This window comes from Otolemur garnettii, unplaced genomic scaffold (genome assembly GCF_000181295.1).
Source record: "Otolemur garnettii isolate 467f Iridium unplaced genomic scaffold, OtoGar3 scaffold00037, whole genome shotgun sequence".
In the NCBI taxonomy this organism is placed as follows: domain Eukaryota; kingdom Metazoa; phylum Chordata; class Mammalia; order Primates; family Galagidae; genus Otolemur; species Otolemur garnettii.
Window position 1 is genome coordinate 10,365,260 of NW_003852432.1, and position 7,131 is coordinate 10,372,390.

Consider the following 7,131-nt stretch of genomic DNA (forward strand, 5'->3'; position numbering starts at 1 on the left):
CCTTGATGTAGGAGTTGAGCCCCTCCCCAAGGTGAGTTAGTGTAGGGGGTTTGTGTTGTTGCCCAGCTCCTAATTTTGAACTCTTTATTAGTTCTGGTGTTTTTATGATTCGAGATTGTATCTTCACTGATTTCCATGATCCTGCCAGAGAGTGGATACTCTGTCACTGTGGAGGGGAGTAGGACCTTTTTCTCTGATAGACTACGACTCTCCTGTATTCTCTTACTTCAGGAAGCACAAGATGAATGTTGGATAGGAAAAGAGAGCTTTTAAAAAGTGAGCATGACTGGCAACATTTACACACTGCCAAGCTATTAAAATAATAGGTTTTTTAAAGCCCTGGAGTAGATATTTAATCTTCCAAGCTAACCTCTTCATTTTATGATTAGATTATTTAAACCCCAGATGGTTTAATAGATAGAAGTTGGGAATGAAGCCCAGATTGCCCAATTCCATCACTCTTACACAATGCTTCCTACCTTCCTAGTCAAAAGTATTAGTAAGTATATTTGTATTATTTGCCTAATGAAATGTTTATATTCTGGCTGACGTAGTTCTGCATTTACAACTAAGTTATTAAAGCCAGTTTTCTGAAAAAATAAATTACAGTTGTAAGTTAATCATAGTATTGGTAAAAAAAGATTCTACACTGACCACAAGCTTGAAAACCCTTTTTTTTTTTCTTTATCTCTACAGTAGCATGTGGGTGAAAGCATCATCACAAGCCAGGAAGAGGATGACTTTAGTTTCTGCGTAGTTTTCAGTAGAAAACTGTGGGATTTCAGAGCTTGAATGGCCATAGCTCATCAAATTCAACCCCTTTATACTGTAGATAAATGAGTTCTTGGCAAATAGGTAACTAATTCTCCAAGGCCAATCTGTTGAAGATTAGGTTTCTAAAGCAATGGTTCTCGGTGTTTGTTCTTGGTATTTTTCCCCAATGGTTGAGAAATGTATGCAAATTGCCATGTAATGTTTGATAATAGGAGCACTTTTCTCTACAGCTGATCTGAAGCTACTTCAAGGAGACTACTGAACTAAGTAAGGATAAGCTTTTGTTTTCATCAGTTGGGATGAATACATGAAACTTTTCCTTCTGGTCTGAGACCATTAGGCCACACATGTCAGGTCTTGCAACAGAAATAAAGAAGGAGATTGCCTAGAATCCAGGAACTCTGCTACTGAAGCTTCTATACCAGAGATATTCCTCATGTGGGGAACTGCAGGAGGAGGTTGTACTTCTAGCTTATGTGTTGCCAAAGCCCGAAGCTTCCTATCACTATGCTTTTGCTGAGTCTCCACTTTGTTCAACATGTTAGCTACTTAATGCAAATTAATTCCTCCCTCCTTGGGCTTCCAGAACACTGCCCTCACGTCACTGGCCCTTGAACTTCACCGACCAGTCTTTCTGTTTGTTTTTCTGAGATTTTTCCTTTGTTCTTATTGTTTATTATTAATTTTTTTAAATAAGCAACTCTCCAAGCTTCATTGCAGTTATTCATTTTTACCTGTGACTTCTGCAGTAACTAGTCCAAAACCCGTATCTCCACCCTGGCTTTTTCTTTTTTTAATCTATCTGGCAGATAATTATCTCCAGCATCCTAGAGGACATCTCTAGGCGGGCCCGCTGTCCTCTGGCCAGGGAGTAGAGCTCTTGTTGCCATCTCTAGTCATTCAGCCCTGTGAAAGTCAGATGTTGCCTCTCACACCATAGCAGCCACCTCGGTCTTCCAGGCAGTCTGGGCAAGGTGTGTGCAAAGGTCCACAGAAGACCACAGAAGGCCCCAAGATTTGGATTCCTTCTCCTTAGGTCTTGAGAACAAGATAATAGGAATCAGTGAAGTTGTTCCTTGTCACACGGAGTTGGACAACTGCTTTAGGAAGGAAAAGGCCCCTGCAGAGGTGCTCAGTCATGGCAACTAGATGTTCATCATCACAAGTGGAAACCTATTTCTTGGACTTTTTATAATGCTTTGATTCTCTGTGATTATTTCCTTTTTCCCCTTAATTTTTAGTAAAAATGCTTTTGTAAATGCCAGGCTGTGTGTAAACAAAAAAAAAGGATATCTTTTTGTAGTTATTCTAGAATGTTCAGAGAGGAGCACTGAACTCTTGCTTACCTGGGACAGCAGCGATTGACAGGCAGAACCTGAAAGGAACACACGCATAGCCCACCCAAGTCACGCTCCACCCCTCACCCAAGACACGGACCTTCCAGTGGTTTTGTACCAACACCTTCCAGGGATCTGGGTTTTGATCCTTTTCTCCCCTTACTCTGTGATTTCTCCCTTCAGTGATCTTATTGATCCCTAGAATATAATTTTGGGGGGATGCAAAAATCTCACCTGTAACTCTAACTAAGTTTTTTCTGAGTCCACCCAGGAAAATTCTTTCCAAGAAGTTCACAGTTGACTGGACTTCTCACTTTATGACTAGGGGAACAAGTTGGCAGTTTGCCCAGCTTAGTCCTGTTTATACCTGTTACCCCAGGGTGATTATTAACAGCACCCCCTTTGGCTCTAACAAATGTACAGTTTATACTCCCTTTTGCTTCTACCAGAAAGCCCGGGCACGTGCACCCTCTGGCCCCGACGTTTATCCTCCTCAGCCTGTCTGCTGCGGCTCCGGGTTCTCCTCCCTCAAGCCGATAGCATCACCCCGCATTTTGTTTCCTTGCCCCGGCTTCCCATCTTAGTGAATTCCAGTGATCAGTACCACTCTGGGTTTTGTTCCCTTAGGAGTAAGTTTTGTATACGCTGCCTCCTCGTAGTCTCATGAGCACATGCCCTCGTCACGTGCTGTTGGGATGCACACGGGGTCCTACTGTGGTCTCCTCACACTGCCAAGTAAACACGGAGATGTCACTTACCTGCCTTACAGCTTCCCGAGTCTTGTGAGGGCCCGACCCTTATCATGACGGTCGCATGCCATCTGATGTGGCCTCCCTTTGTCTCCACAGGCACGCTTTGTCTCCTGCCCGGGTATGTGCAGTGCCCTGACCGTGCATGACTGACCACCATGCAAACTTCCTATGTTCTCTCTTCTCTCCCTGTCTCGGGATCAGCTGTTCCTGTCACCTCAAATGGCCTCGTCTCCTGTCTTGACCCTTCTCTGCTTGGACAACCTCTCAGCCCAAGTCTTAGCTCCTGGAGTTAGGTGTCTCCATGCTCCCCCAGGCATCGTGTGGAGACTTGTGCTTGACACTAATTGTTCGCCTGCCTCTCTCCGTTTCCACCTCCTCCTAAATACCTTTCTCATCTTTGCGTATAGGGGCCTCGCAGAGTCTGTAGCCCCCAAATAATATGTTTGTGGAGTCAGTGAGTGAATAGATAATCATCTTTCTTTCTTAACTACTCTTTTCCCCGTTACCATCTTCCCTCCTCATATACCCCCCAAATACACAGCTGGTTTTTAGACTAGAGCTGGTCATGGCACTTGCCTGCCCAAACACATCCCCACGCCTACAGAAAAGGATCCAAACTGCTGCACGCTCAGCCCTTTGCAGCTGGCTGCAGCCGATTTTGTCCTTGGCCATGCACCCCTCTTCAAGCTCACGCCGTTATTTCCCATTTTAACAGCTTGCACCTCCCCTGCCCTGCAAGGCTACAGGCACATACACCCATGCCCTAAGGTTTCTCTCAGCTCTTGAGCTGGGCCTTTACCCTGTGTTTGAAAACTCTTTTCACTTTCTCTTCCTCTGCCCAATATTACATTCTTGGCTCCCAGCCCTCACTTTGATTTTCTCTCTAGTTCTTTGGACTTGGCCTTTCTACTGAATCGCCCTGGCACTGGGATCTTACTTCTCAGCTCTCCTTAAAAGGCCCATGGCAAACACTGCTCATCACTCCTCCACCCCTCTTCTGCCCTTCCTCTGTAATTGCAAGTCCTTCTGTTTTCAACTGGGCTCATGGGTACCCAACACAGAGACCACATTCTCCAACCTCCATTGCAGGTGAGTGTGGCCATGTACCTAAGGTCTCGCAAGGAAGTAAAAGCCAAAGCCTAAGCCACGACCTTCTGAAGTCTCTGTTACAGCACGTGTATCTGTATCCTAATTCACAGGACTTGAGCTTAAACTCTTGCATCTAGGTCCTTTGCTCCACATCACTTGGATAGAACTCCCTGCCCAGTTTGTGCCCCCTGGGAGTTCATTTCCAGAAGCGGTGACTGGTACACAGCATTTGTCCTTTTTATACAGTTGAAGCCAGCCAGGACAGTGCATGGATACCTCTCTCTGTCTTCCCTGCCTCCTGTTCCTCTGTGAAGTAAAATGTACACATCAGTCAGCAGCCCACTTCCCGTGTATCCTTCTGTCATGTTTCTGACTCCACAACGCTCTGCATTCCTCCCCGAGACATGGAGCCGCTGCTGCCATCCTCGTGGAAGACATCAGGATACTCAACCCTAACGCTGTGCTTGGTGCAGATGTGCTTAGTGTCTGATTCATAAAGTCACAGTGAAGATTTGCAAAGCATTAGAACTGTGCCTGGAACTTAGTATGTGCTTAAAGTGTTGTTATCACTGCTGTTGTTCAGTGTCAGTGGGTCGCAGTTTTAATCTTTGTGTTCCCCATGGAACCAGCTTGCACTGTAGAATTTACACTGGTAGCATGGTAGCGTATTCATATGCATTATCCCCCCCAGGACTGGCATTTCCTGCTTCCTTGAAGAGAAAGTCACTGCTTATGTTATTGCCCACTGACCTACATGAATGTAATAAAAATTAGAAATAACTCACTTTGGCAATCAAGAAAGAATCTTAATTCAGGAGAATTGCAAACCCGGGTTGTGCCGTTCAGCATTTTTTGTTTGTGATTTGAACTTAAATCATCAAGAATTATCTTGAGATTAGTGACATTCATTGATATGTTGTAATCCCTCACCAGTTCACCGGACATCTAGGTAGCTTTCTGACTGCTATTGATGGGGTTGATTATAATAATAACAGCTGCTGATATATATTAGGAGCTTAGTACTTGTCAAAAATATTAAGCACCTTACTGTAGGCATCTTTCATGTAAGTCAAGTAACAATCCTGAGAGACATAGATATTTGAAACACAGATAAGGAAACACAGGCAGACAGGTGTTAAATGATGTGCCAGGAGTTGTAGATACACATAGAATCATTTTTATTGGCAGGATTAGAATCCAGGCCTGCTTCGGTTATTACCCACATTAGCTACAAGTACTGCCTTGCAAAACAAACGTCATTTTTATCTCTTACCACTTTAAAAAGTAATGAAGTTTAATTCTATCAGATTCCATTCTATTTAAGCTTCTTATTAAATTTCTAAATCAATATTATTCATTTACTGATTTTGTACAAATTAGTAATAACTGCTTGATGAGAACTATTTACACATTTGACTATGTTTCCAGTTAATTTCTTAGTTTAGTGATTTCTTAAATCTGAACCCTGGACCCACAAAAGCCAAACTGCCAGACTCTTTTTAAAGTTTTGTTTTATTTCTAATTGACACATAATAGTTGTACATATATATATATGGAGTACAGACCTCCAGACTTAGATGACAAATTTGGAAGGAGATTCCTCCAACATAGGCAGGAGCAGAAAGTCAGAAGTAGGCATCCTTTGCAGGCAGACAGACTGTCTCAACCCAGGGGTCCTCTGGTTCAGCTCCTCCTTTCCCAAGGCCTTGAGCCCCATCCCCTCAGCATCCAAAAAAGATTCCCTATGTCAGCTTTGCCCAGAAACCAGCACTGGTTTCTATTAAATTTCACTTAATCTGTGGTTTCAGCTTATTCTTTGTTTTTCTTTCTGGCCTTTTGGGATTCTCTGCACTTTGTTGGGAACGTTTAAAAGTATGTTTTGGAAGCAGTATGACGCGGCTAGAACTCACATATACTCCTTGTGCATGTTTGAAATTGAATTAGCCATGTGGAAAGCTCTGCAGCATACACTACCTGGGAGAGATGGGTGCCCTGTGGCCAGCAGTCCAGTCCTAGTACATACCCAATAGGTGTCTGCCACAGATATATTCTAGAATGTTCATAGGAGAAACCAAAAGTTTATCAGCAAGGAATGGACAAGTCAATTATGGTATACCACAAGAGAATGTAAAAGATTACTGCACAGTAATAATTTTTTAAAGATTAATTATGACCACTCTTACCACATTGATGATTTTTAGAGACTTTATGTTGAATGAAAGAAGCCAAATATAAAAGTATACTTGCAGTATGAGTCTAAGTAGAGTTTTTATGTAGAGTTCAAAGTATTAGAAATCAGAATAGGATTAAGAGTTACCTCTGCAGGGAGAAGGGCAGGGCTAGTGGTTGAGATAGATTGTAACAGGGACTCCAAAATACTCCTTCCATAAGGGTGTTCACTTTGTGATAACATTTCAAGTTGTATACGTATTTGTGTACTTTTCTGTGTGGATAATACATTTCTTTAAAAATAAAACATAGTAGAAAAGGAAAAAAAGTTTATTTCACTAAACAGAAAAAAGGAATATTCTTCATCAAGAGCAAAGAAGGCTTTTCAGATTAGCCTTCAGATTTACTGTGTAGATAGAAGTCCACGTCAGCCTCTGAGAGTGTGTGAATGTGTAGTGCGTATCAAGGGGAGGGATGGGAAGGACGTTGCTTATTTTGGTTTTTAGTTTCTTTTTTTTTTGGAGACAGAGTCTCACTTTATCACCCTCAGTAGAGTGCTATGGTGTCACAGCTCACAGCAACCTCCAACTCCTGGGCTTGCCTCAGCCTCCCGAGTAGCCAGGACTACAGGTGCCTACCACAACACCCAGCTATTTTTTGTTACAGTTTGGCCGGGGCCGGGTTTGAACCCACCACCCTGGTATATGGGGCCAGCGCCCTACTCACTGAGCCACAGGTGCTGCCCCCGTTTTTAGTTTCTTTTTATGGTTTCTGGTCTACTTAGTTTTCTGCTTGTTATTGTGGGAAATTAGTAAACATATCATGAAATGGTAACAGTTGATATAGGAGAGTTTTGTGGTAAATATCCTGATACAACATCATTTGTACAGTTATTTATTAGAAAGTGTATGTGTATATATTGTCAAATATTTTGCATTCAAAAAATTGTGAAGGACTAATACTTTTCAATTCATAGTTACTGGTATCTTTGAATGAATATATATATATAT

At 42.5% G+C, this 7,131-nt stretch overlaps 1 protein-coding gene across 1 annotated transcript in view; it reads left to right on the top strand.

The window, feature by feature from the left end:
* CTTNBP2 (cortactin binding protein 2) overlaps positions 1-7,131 on the top strand; it is a 161,684-nt gene that overhangs the window by 99,443 nt on the left and 55,110 nt on the right. The gene's annotated exons all lie outside the window — the stretch shown is intronic.